The sequence below is a fragment of the Notolabrus celidotus genome, chromosome 19 (assembly GCF_009762535.1).
Source record: "Notolabrus celidotus isolate fNotCel1 chromosome 19, fNotCel1.pri, whole genome shotgun sequence".
NCBI classification, from domain to species: domain Eukaryota; kingdom Metazoa; phylum Chordata; class Actinopteri; order Labriformes; family Labridae; genus Notolabrus; species Notolabrus celidotus.
Genome location: NC_048290.1, coordinates 21,902,127 through 21,915,410, shown reverse-complemented (window position 1 = coordinate 21,915,410; position 13,284 = coordinate 21,902,127). Strand labels below are relative to the sequence as shown.

At 39.3% G+C, this 13,284-nt stretch overlaps 1 protein-coding gene across 3 annotated transcripts in view; it reads right to left on the bottom strand.

Moving 5' to 3' along the window:
* LOC117831615 (mediator of RNA polymerase II transcription subunit 13-like) overlaps nt 1–13,284 on the bottom strand; it is a 94,500-nt gene that overhangs the window by 36,944 nt on the left and 44,272 nt on the right. The window lies entirely within an intron of this gene.

Sequence of the window (13,284 nt, the reverse complement as noted above, 5' to 3'; positions counted from 1 at the left end):
CGTGGTCAAATCTGCTGCACATGGGTCACAGTCTACCGTCCCCCTGATTTCTTTAACCCCCCGACCCTTCCCTGGCACCAACCCCCCATTTCTGTCCTCCCAAAAAAGAAGACGCACACAAAAATGCACACACACACACATACACAGGAGTCAGTTAACAGTGTTTCTCTTTGTTCTTGCCATATACCTGCAGGGCTCCTGGAAGAAACTGGAGGCTTGTGGGTGGGTGTTGTGTTTGCTTATAGGGTGGTGGCAAACAAACCAAGCATCACAGAAATACACAAGAAAAAAGGAGTGAGAGACAGAGGCACATCGCCTGGGGGATGGGTGGCATAAACCCCAGCTGAGGTTTTCTCCCTCCTCCCTTTTCATTCTCCTCTCTTATTTTCCCCCTCTTTCTCTATTGCTTTGTTGATATTTCCCTCCTCTTCTTCTTCTTCTTCTTCTTCTTCTTCTTCTTCTTCTTCTTCTTCTTCTTCTTCTTCTTCATACCAGAGTGAATGAAATTTCCTTACTCGCCAGAATTACCCCGTCTCCATGGAAACGCTGGCGGTGAGAACATGGCGCCCTGGCATTCAATTTCTAACACTGGTCCCTCCCTCCCTTCCTCCTCCACCCCTCACCCTCCTCCTCCTCCTCCTTCTCCTCCTCCTTCCTCTGTTCTATTGCTTCCAACACGACTCACCCCCCCACCTACCCCCACCCCTCATTTACTCCTGCTTCAGGGCTCAGACAGGAAGCTGCTCACTCTAGCCAGCTCCTCTCCTCTACAGAGCAGAGAGGGAGAGAGAGAGAGAGAGAGAGAGAGAGAGAGAGAGAGAGAGAGAGAGAGAGAGAGAGAGAGAGAGAGAGAGCAAGCACCATGAGCAGAATGCCAAGTCTCCAGCAAAATCCAGCTCATTAGCTCTCACTGTCTCCATACCTCCCTCTCTTTCTCCAACACCTAAAAATCCCCAAACTTTTTTTTTGTTTTACCCCCACTCTGCCAATCCTCTTCCATTTCTTGTCTTCATTTATTCTCATCAGGACCAGCTAACCTACCATCATCTGAACACTCATCCCCAAAAGGCGTGTTACGATATAATAGGATATACTATATGTTACAGCAGGATATCATACAAAACGATAATACTGCAAAACCATATCATCCAATGAGGTATGATGGCAGAACAGACATGATATAATGTCAAACATTTAATATAGTGTATGGTGTATGAGGTATGGTAGAGTACTGTAATGTAAAATACGACACGATACTGTACAGTACCACACAGGATGAAAAAAGTTCATCTGAATAATTGCACGGTTTATGCATTTAAATAAAAGTGCAAATTGAATAGAAATATAAAGGAATATACGCAAGGAGATAAGAATGTATTTATCATTGATGTGTATGAAAATAAATGTAGAGATACTTATCATGAAATATGTATAGATATAGTCAGATAGATATGAATGATATGTGATCTGAGAAATAAGCGCAAAGGCAACAAAACAAAACCACAACCAATACTGAATCAAACCTTTTCCTAATTTTCTTTTCAAATTCCTGCAGGAGTATTTATAGCCTCAAAGAGAGCAGGTACAGTGTGTTTCACTCATCCTAGTGTACTTGGGTTCCTGGTAAACATGCTATCCACACTAGACTCTCCTGTTTATACTGTCACTGTCATTGAGCCAGCTCACTGCGCCATATCTACACAAGGTGTGACAAATCACTCTCGCAAGAAAACAAGGTCACAGGCATGTATGTACAACGCCACACTCACACATTATAAATATAGAAAATGAAGTGTGAAATAAAACAATGATCTGATACATTAAAGAAGAAATGTCCTGTAGGGATTTGTGTGGGGGGTGCTGATACTCAGGGAAACACCATGAAACTGTCATTTCAGCAACCACCATGTTTGGAGTTTTTACAGCCTGTTAATCAGCAGAGGAACACAGATGGCCCGAGGGAAAAGCGCGCTGTAGACACTAAATGCACAGCTAAGTGCAGTAGGGCTTTACAGCATCATGATCCATCATTCATCACAGGCAGAGCTGCAGGGAATCATGCATCATGCCTGAAAGATCTTAAAAGAAGTGGATCCAATCAGCCTCAATTAGATTAAACTGAAAGCTCATCATTCTTGGTGTTTACTGATTTTCCCTGATAAGAAGCCAGTTTTCTTAAAAAGAAGCTGATGTGTTCAATATTAATTTGGTAATAATAACAAAAAGAGACGAAAAAATTTGAGGGAAAAAAACTCCGAAGGCTAAATTGGATCAGACTGCAGTTCAGTGAGGGAAATTTTGTAAATAATAAAACCGCAATGTGACAGTCTGAGCTGCAAATGCTTTTTTTTACATTTTTTAAAAATAATTAATAAATTCATTTTTTAAAGCTGAAGCAGTATTTAAGCCAACAATTCTATTTAAAGCTCTTATGGGGGAGTTTTTTGCAGCTTTTGAAACAGACTTTAATTAGCAATAATGTCCCTTAATTATCTTAAAAATAATGATGTCTCTATGAAAAAGTTTACAAGACCATAAATGAGAAGAGTGGCTACTTTTGCATACTTATTTCCAATACCTGAAACCACTGACCACCTTCATGGTGGACGTGACCCCTCCATGTCACCTTATGTCTCAGCCTGTCTGGATTCTATTTGTCATAATCACTGCCTTACTACACATTATCCCTTACTTAACTAATCAATTAATAGTTACAGCTCTATTTACCGTATGCACCTACTTGACAATTTGTTTAGTACACCAAATGTGAACAGTATAAATTAGCTAATTGGGTCTGAAATAGAAAATAAATGTGTGATTTTTAGTGATTCAAAACTGTTCAGAATTTACGGTTTTATGGTTAAACATCAACATCAGATTTGAAGAACCATAATGAAAGTGCGCATGTGGGTTCATCTTACTGGACGCAGAGTGTGTGTGACAACTGGTCCCAAAGTGCCTGACTGTGCATGCAAGCTCTGGGCCTGCACTTTGCATGTGTGTGAGTGCTGCATGTGAGTACAGTGAGTGAGGTGACGTCCTTACAAATGCGTGTTTATTTCCCCCCCCATCCCTGTGCCTTCATGCTCTTAACTGCTGCACTGCCCCAAAACACAAACAAGCAGTGATGGAACTGGGTCGCCTGCTACCACTCGCAATATTTTCACCTCCCTTTCTCTTCATCTCCTCCGTTGTTTCCATCCTTCCATCTCTCTCAGTTTGTCTCCCCATCTTATTTGCCTCTTTCTCTCTCTGAATTTGACATCCATCTCTTTCAGCTACTCTCTCACTCATTTTTCTCTCTTCCCCCTGGCTGTTTTGGTCTCACACCACTAGAGGGAGTGACCATTCACAACAATAATGCTATCTTTGCTTACAAACATTAAGATGGTATTGATCTGAAGGCTGGAGTTGAGGTGTAACAACACTCTCTCACACACAATGACCCTTCTCTACACCCTCCCTTCCTGGTCCCCCACCCCTCCCTCCTTTCTCTCATTTGTCTTGGATCAATATCACCATCAGTCCTGGCGTCCAGCAGTGTCTCTGCAGCGTGCAGGCTATGAGCTCACACCGGGCAGCCTGTTTGTGCTTGTGTGTATGCCTGTGTATGCAACATTGTGTGTATGTGATTTCACACAAACCCCACTGCCACTTTACTAATTAGCTGCCCTGCTGCATGTCTGAGCAGAGGTTGGTCTCTGTTTGCTGTGTGTGTATGTGTGTTGCCTGTAGTGCTTATGCAGGGTAATATGCTTTAGTATGCTGATGTGTTTTACTAATAATAAGAAAGAGAAAGAGAGATAAAAGTCTGCACAGATGGACAGAGAGGGAAAACAGAGACAGAGAGGGATGAAGATGAAGATAATGATGATGAAACGTGTCCGTGCACATATTTAAAACCTTAGAGCCTCTGGAAATAAAGCTTGAGTCGGAAAACACATGAATGATATCAAGGCTTGAAGTCTTATTAAGAGTCTACAAAAATCTAAGTGAATATAATTGTTTAGAACTTTAAGAAAAAGATCAAAAACAGCTCATTTTGCTTTCCAGACGTTCTTTAAGACTGTGTGGGTGTGGTCGATCACATTTTGATTGGCATCTGCCGGGTTCAGCACATTACAACAGTGAGGATGTGAGCGTTAGCATAAATTAGCTGTATATGTTTGAGGCGTCTGAGTGTGAGAGAACAAAGCAGAATCTCTGCATTATAAAAAAAAAAAATAGAACGTTTAACTAGGTAGTGAATGGTGAGTGACAAAATACTAGATGCGAGATGCTAGCTAAGGCGATACTATTCCTTGACAGAGCTAAAAATAATGCTAAATATCAGCTCTGTGTTCCCTAGTGCTACACAGCTAAACTATAGACTGTATAAATAATGGACGTAGTATCCGTGACATCACCCATCTGTTCCTGAGCGCTGATTTGAAGCCAATCGAAGGCGGCAGCCATATTGGAAATACTGAACTCAACCAGGCAGAGTGTGACGTAAAGAGGCGGAGTTTGAGTCTCCTAGCCAACAGCTATGTGTTCCCGTCCGGGAGTCAAGTCAGTCATGTCCTTATTTGGGCAAAAACTCATAATGTTAATATCTTCTGAACAGTCACATTAGAAAAAAATTCACCCCCCGTACAGTGTGTGCCGATAGAGAAATTAGCTTTGTAGGGCCATGGCATTTTTTGAACCAGACTGTAAACACGTTTATTAATGCTGCAAAGATTGTCTTTTTTGAATAGGTGTCTATGTGGTTTCCGGTGTTTCTGCAGCCAGCCTCAAGCGGATCTCAATGAAATGCAGTTTATAACACTTCCGCATGGGCTTCATAGTTTGAGGCCGGAGGTTGCCGCTTGAGCTAAACCAACTCTGTTGACACTCAACACGTGTAGCAGAATAGATCATCAATGACCCACAAAAACTCAGGAAAAGTAAATTAGCTGTGGTTGACACTCAGCATCGACAGCCATTGTTCATTAGCAGACTATGCTAACGCTGGTTGCTTACAGCCAAGTAGCTACCATGTGGCTGTTTTTCTGATTGGTTAGCAGGATTAAATGCATAATTTATGTAATAAATACCCAAGCTTAAACACATACAATTCATACCAAGTACCAGACAGGCTTAGAAGCTTTTTATAATGTACATAAGACCCTGAATCACAAGGCTAATGTGGAATTAATAACAGATTAGAGAGGGATGCTAAGTAGAACATGTGCATATTTGTGTTTGTATGTCTGCCGAATTGAAAAATTTGATGAATAAGTTTATTGTAATTATGCATCAGACAATTAATTAAATGCAACATTTTCCAGTACTGACTTAAACTTTTGAAATCCCTATAGTTGAAAGATATTAATGCCAATGGGTCTGTGACATGGACTGCCTTTTGCTTGATCTATTTAAAAAGAATCATACACTTAAAACGTTTTAAACTATCATAACAGACAAGCAGGTTTATAATGTCACCTTAATGCTGGGAGAAAAAAATTAGACACACCTCTTGCAAATGAGTTAGAGTTCTGCAAAGCTCTCACTGCACTTTTATGACACCACTCGACAGTAAAACTGACACAAGCGTAACACCGTGGGGTGCTGGATGAAGATGTAACTGAAGAAAATTAAGAGGCCTTAAGAGCTGACTATTTCTAAAGAAGAGAGCAGGCCGGGCAGAGCAGCGAGCTGCAGATCAGCAGAATGTAAAGTAATTGTTATGTCACTGATATTGATTGACAATTCAGTGTAACACTGCAGTTATTTTATTTGATCTTAAACACCTATCAATTGACACATCCGGTAAAAATCTGTGACATTGAACAGTAAGTTTTTACTCTGTCCTTCAAGATTCTGTTTTTCACAATGCTTAACTCAATAAAAGTATTAAAGACAGACTCTATGAAAAGGGTGAACTCCCACCAAAGACAGGAATATTTGTGATAATACAGAGCCAGAGTTTCTTTAACACAGATATAGGAAGAAGAAAAGAAATGTGCAATAGAGACACAAAGGGCCCAGAGGGGATAACTAATAGCCTTTACCTATACAGTAACAGCAGTCCACTGTCTTAAGCTGGCTGTTAATATGGCAATAATATGCTGTATTACCCTGGCACCGAGCCAGAGTTAATGCAGCCAGGCCAGCAGAGCTTCACAGCCATTAGAATGGGATATAACCTCAATTCATTCATGTACAGAAAGGAAACAAAAACACACTGAGTATGGCTGCTTTCCACAGCAGGAAGTTTGTCTGGAAGTCAGGATGTGAGGAGAACATTTCTAAAGAGCTTGCAGAGTTATTCAGGAACTCCACCACCAATACTATGCAACAAGTCTGCTTTTAATTTGGGTTCTTTGACCAAAGAACCAGTTTGAGGTGTAGCAGGCAAACATAAGTCTGTGACATCTTTGTAGGTCACTTTCAGGTTCAACATTTGCCAAATTCATTGACAGAATTGTGAGGATTAGTTGTAGGTACAGTGAGGAAATTATTATAAGGGTACTTTTTACTCCCTCTATCCAGCCTCAACTCAGTCGAGGCAGATGGCTGTCTAACATGAGTCTAGTTCTGCTTGAGGTTTCTGCCTGTTAAAGGAAGTTTTTCCTTGCAGGTGTAACTTGCTAAATGCTGACAAGTGCTCTGCTCATGCTGGATTAAGATGAGATAAGACAGAGTCCTGTCTGTAAGATGGGACTGGATCTTATCCTGTCTTGATGTTGGTTCTTTGTTAATCATGTAACGTAGAGTACGGTCTAGACCTGCTATGTTTGTAAAGGGTCTTGAGATAACATTTGTTGTGATTTGGAATCAGAATCAGAATCAGAATCAGCTACACTGGCCAGGTATGCTTCAACACTTCAACACACAAGGAATTTGTCTTGGTAAACTGTGCTCTCTTTGTACAAAGGCATAAGAATAAGGTATACAAATAAAAATATAAATTTAATAATAATAATAACAATGCAAATAAAGATTGATTGATTGATTGATTGGTTGGTTGGTTGGTTGGTTGGTTGGTTGGTTGGTTGGTTGGTTGGTTGGTTGATTGATTGATTGATTGATTGATTGATTGATTGATTGATTGATTGATTGATTGATTGATTGATTGATTGATTGATTGATTGATTGATTGATTGATTGATTTTTAAATCACATAAAGTATCTCTCTAAATGTATCCTTTAGTAAACAAATCAATGGGAAGTTACAATGTAAATATAATTTTCTTCATTCATTCTTTCAGACCAACTTGTGTGCAACAATCCAGCACAACAACCATCAAATCCATTGAAATTAGCCCAGAAGATTCAGCTAACATCCAGCTTCTCCCAGCTTCAGAGTCCCTGATTAAATAAAAAATTTGCTTTGCGTTGATTTTGTCTCATATGTCTTTCCTTTTTGCTACTTTACTAAATATTGGTTATATCCTCCTTTCCTTTTAAAGTGAGATTCCTCCCTAAAATGTAATTGGACAAGCATAATTTATGAATGGGTCTTAGTTAAGACAGAATTTTCCAGCATTAAGACCAATTATGCTCCATCAAGCTGTGTTGAAGACAGGATTTTCTGAGGATTCTTGTCTGTTTCACTAATGAACTGAACACTGAGAGACACAAAAAGCATCACTGTAGAAGCCAATTCTGGTTTAAAGATGAAACAAACCAAGCACTCTAAGACATGCTCTCTCCATGTGATAGGTTACATTACACGGTGGTTAAATTATAAGAGGATTCAATTCATCTTACATTGCTGATTACACTCATACTATATATCAACTTCTGGGGCAAAGCAAGGCCACATTAATTTATTAAAGTTCCTTAACTGAATAAGAGTTTAACATCCGTGTTGAAGAAAACATGTTTGTCTGCAGAAGTACATTTCTAAGAAGCAGCATTGGTGTTTCATGTAACAGTGGTCAGATCTGAACTCAGTTAAAGTAACTCGCTCTCTGGTGGTAGTTGTTTTTATCAGTGAGATCAGCAGCTGTGGAGATGAGGCAGAAAGTTTCTTTGCAAACAGTTTGTTTTTATGTGAAATGGAAAAGAATCACAGCTCGGCAGGCCTCTGTAGGTTTTAATAATTATTCCTGTTTTTTCTGTTTCAAGGGAATCAAGCTGCCTGAAGGGATAGATTCCTTCACAAAGAAGAGCAGAGATCAGACTTCTGACAGCTATTGTAAATACTGTGTATTGATATAACCTTGCAGCATAGGACACGCTGTTTAGATGTTACGTAATTCTGATGTGAAGGCTTGTCATCGTCAACTTAACAGTGTATGTTTTCAGTATTTCTAAAACCTCACAGTGTGTTTTGCTCAGAAAACAGATAAACTATTAAACACTCAGGCTTTTTAAAAATATTTTTACAAACACAAATTTAATTTACCCCCCAAAAAGAAAAACAAAGACAAGGACATTTTATTCAGCTTCCTGCTTGACTTTCTCACCTCATTCGCTCTTTAAACATGAAAGACTCCCACCCTTGTCTTGGTGACACATGGACTTACCCACCCACACACTCTCACGCTCTACAGTTTGACACCATTACCTACATTTTTCAGTGGCACCTGTCAGATCAACACAACAGAGTCTCTGCTGGGCAAAATCACCACTTTGCAGTGTGGGTGTGTGGATTCAAACAAGATGTGCAAAATGTATTATCTATACATCTTGCATCTTTAATGTCCTATACTTTCTACTTGTATTTATTGATGTTGTGAATTTATTCATCTTTTTCAAGTGTTTTTGTTTCAATTTGTCTTTTACCATCCCTTTATATTCTCTGAGCTGTCCTTTCACATGTTGAGTTTTCATGTTTTAACTTGATCTAATCTGCACCTTGTATTGCATTGTATTGTATTGTATTGTATTGTATTGTATATTATTGTATTGTATTGAATTGTATTGTATTGTATTGTATTGTATTGTTTTGTTTTGTTTTGTATTGTATTGTTGTTGACATTATTTGAGTGTTATTGTGTTGGCTTGGCAATATCCCGATTTTGCTTGTTTCTGCACCTTGTAAACTCTTCTTTTCAAATGTGATGTATAAACTATGCTATTATCAATCAAACACTGGCGCCCATAAATAGTTTTTTTTGTTTGTTTGTTTGTTTACAAACAATAATATATCAACAAACAAGGGGGGTGTCTATGATGGAGGTCAGGGTGGCATGGGCTCCTATAGGCCACCAAATCTGATTGGCTACCCTTAATAATATTTCAAAATTCCTTACTATAATTGGTTAATAACCTGGTCAGGACAGGAGTTTTGTTCTAATCAACATTTGTGCTGTGCAACAGATTGCTTGAGCTTTTTTGACATTTCATTGATTTGTAGTATGGATTCAATTTTGGCATTATTTGTGGTCTGAAAAATTCGAAAATGTATTTGTTTTCCTAACTAGCCGCAATTTACTGCAAATAAAAGCCCTAGATTATTTTTATTATTTGGAAGTTAGGAATGAAAAATGTTGATTTTACTCAATCACAAGCCTGTGAATAGTAGAGCAAGAAGACAACACAGTTTTGCTTTCTAATTGTTTTGCTGAGCTTAGTTTGTGCGTGCACACACATGATGCCGCCCTGCATAAGTCAGTGCCCAGGTAAGGCCAGTAATCTGCCAAGAGAGCCCTGTGTTGATGCAACCTGACAGATAACATCACTTCCTTATTTGACTTCTCCCCTTTTTTGATGGTATTGATAATGTATTGTTTCCCATCTCTCCTTTTTTATCTCTCCTTCCAGTTTTCATCAGTGTTCTTGTGTTATGATTTAGTATTTTTGGTGTAAGACATTGTAGTCTTGTTCAGGAAAGTGCTATATAAATAAATGTTATACTTATTATTGTAATAACATCATCAAACATGCTTAAACTAACTCAGATGTATATGGAAGGCATTAAGACCCAGAAAGCATAAAAAGATGAACAGAATGAGGAGCAGCAGTGACAGGGAGGAGGAGTAGAAGGAGGAAGACGAGAAAGAGGAGGAGGAGGCACTGAGAGAGTGAAGGGATGAGGGAAAAATCTGGAATCAATTAGGTGACTGAGCTGGAGTTGCTCGCATAGTTGTGGGAGTGAGTCAGGCTGAGAGGCAGGAGAAGGGACCAGGGTGTGAGTGTTGTGCTATGACTGTATGCACTCACACAAACACAAGCAGCCCAAGAAACTGCATGATAACCCTGTTCCCTGAATCATTTGACGACACATCTTGATGAAAATACAAACATTCTGTCAATCTGAAAGTAATTGTTCCTCTTTTTCACCTTTAACAGCACCATCTGGGCCAGCGGAGTCAGGTTGCAGCCAGAAAAAAGCTCCACCTCTCCCCTGAGCTGAGGTCAGAGTGGAGGGTAAGAACGGGTGTCTGGCACTCACCCAGACCATGTCAACACATTTCCATGCACAACTTCCTCTTGTTACTTCTCGCACACCAAATTTACAGCTCTTTGTGTTTTAGCATTCGCTCTGACGACTTGTGGGTTTGTCTTGAATGTAAAAAAAACAAAAAAGCAGGAACATTGTGAGCACATGTTGCAGAGAACTGGCTGAGGTTGCACAAAACCTATCATGTTTGGCAAATTCAAATGAGGGCTGTACATTAGAGGTAAATATATGAAGTGTGTTTGTGTAAAACAGGCAGATTAACAGCAGATTGAAAGGACAGCACACACAAAGCAGCAGCAGCAGGATGGAGGGATACAGTGACGAGGTGTAATTCTCTGAGGAGGCCGCCTCTCCATGTGCAAACAGGGATCTATTTCACAGACAAAGCTGCACATTTTACACACTCAGAGAGGGAGAGAGAGAGGAGGAGCAATCATCGTGGGGTGTGTGGGGAATAAAAGAGGAAAATAAATAATTGAAAGCAACAAAGAAGAATCTCCAAAAGCATAATGTTAACACTTGAAAACAGCTGCTAGAATTTCCTCATCAAGCCAGAAAAAAAAGGCAGAAAAGAACACTGAGGGAAATTTTTGTCTTAAATTTCCATTTGTAATGTTAAAAACTTTCTACTGGTTCTTGCTGAGGATCTTTCATTTATTTTTAATCCGGCAAACAGAAAATGACACATGAAAACGCTGTAAATTATTCAGCATCTCAAGCCCTGTTTTGCAGTGATACTGTGTGTCATTACTGTAGCAGCATGTTGACAGTGTGATTTATAATTTACAGGATATTTACTGTATTATTGCACAGTCAATGGTGTAATTAGAGGGACTAGAAAAAAAAGAAGGATGTAGCTAGGGCTATTATGCTAACATAGGGAACAAAATGAGATTACTCTCTAATATAACCTGCTTGTGTGTGAAAGACAGAGAGAGAGAGAGAGAGAGAGAGAGAGAGAGAGAGAGAGAGAGAGAGAGAGAGAGAGGAGGGGAAGAGAACGACAAAAATAGAAAAGAGACAAAGAAGTAAGAAAATAGGTCAGCATGAAACAGAATGAGAAGTCATGACAGGAAAGGTAAAGAAATAAAATGAGCTCTGAGATATGCTCAAAGTGTTAAAGGAGAGTGTGTGTGTGTGTGTGTGTGTGTGTGTGTGTGTGTGTGTGTGTGTGTGTGTGTGTGTGTGTGTGTGTGTGTATGTGTGTGTGTTTGTGTGTTTGTGTGTTTGTGTGTTGTTGGCCTCTCGCCAGCCCTGACAATCAAAAAAGAAACTGTGCAGAGAAAAGCCAACAGAATTATCCCACAGCCTTACATAATTTGACAGTCACTTAGCTCATTCAACACATCGCACACACACACTCAAAGCAGAGCCACACACATATCCTTTGATGTTTGGGATGCTGTGGATGGAAGGATGCTAAGTGCACGGTGTTTTTTCCCAGAAGTCACTGAGAATAAATGAATAAATGAGCGGCACGTTTTGCACACATTGTCAGGAAAACACATTCAGTCGCTGCAGGTCTCTCAGAATCACACCTGGTCTCTTGGATTTAAATGCAAGCAAATAAAGAGTATCAAAGGAACGGGATTCAACTCTGGAGGTAATAATGTTTTCTGCTAAACAAGATCAAATCAAATAAAAAACAAGACACATTTTTCCAAATGATTTCTTTCACTGCTTCATCCTCGTGACCTTTCCTCATGACTTGACAACCAAGCATGCTTTACATCCAAATGATTACTACAATGTTATCTTTTTTTAGTATTTACGATTCTATCTCCTGCAAAAAGAGCATCTCAGTGCCTTTTTCAATGAGCTGTGTGTTCAGAAGTGAAGCAGTTATCATGGGTTTATTTGACGACCATGTAACCTTTAACTAATAAGAGGGTTATTATTCCCCGACTGTGTTTCTATAATAATGTTTATTCCCTCTACATTGGGAGTTTTATTGCTGTATCTATAACCATCATCATGTCCTCAGTTTCCCTCCAAAGTGTCTGCCTGAATGACTCCTTTTTGTCTGAAAACACAGGAAGTGACACTAACTGTTTATTTCTTCTGACTGAGCTGAGTGTGGTGGAGGATTATTTGTGTTTACGGCTTGATGTTAATGTAAGCTGATGTTTGTGAGCAGCTGCAGTGGTGGTCGGTATGACGGTCTCATTTATATGTCTGCGTAAAGTCTTATTACTCCAGATTTATGCCATACACAAATACAGAGTATATTGACCATCATAGGTATACACTAAGTGTTGAAGGAGAGGAGTGGGGGGATCACTGAGACTCCTAAAGCTCAACTCTTTTCCGCTTGTTTGACTTAAACTGTAATAACTTTGTTTCTCCCCACTTGTTTTGCTGCACCTTCAACGTAAATGTTAAAAAGAAGATGGAAAAGGAGGAAAAATATTGAGATCAGGTTGTAATGCCTGGCTAAGGTGGAGAAGTCAGTGCAGCCAAAAAATACTTGTGCCAAAACAAGTTGAAAACATTACAGAGCATTGAGAACAAAAATATTTCTCCCTTAACATCACCTTTTTCAGATAATTGGTTGATCAAAATGTTGCTAATGACATTTTGTAGTCCAGTCGCACTCGATCAGTCAATTTACGGAATTTATCCCTGTGCATTAAACTCCCATTTCAAAGCAATAGCGGATACAAGGCACGATTTCATGTGGGGTCTTTTGCTTCCTTGAAAAATGAATTTGCTTTTGTTTTATTGTTGAATCAAAAGCAACCAATTCACCAAATGACTGATTTATACAGTCCTCAAAAACATCTTTCTCCCTTCAGAAGACAAACTGAGCATCAAAGACAGACATTTAGTAACTTAAAGGTCAGGAAAAACAAATGTCATGTGTCATGTTTTTTTACTGGACAGGCTAAACTGTGGCTCCATCTTAT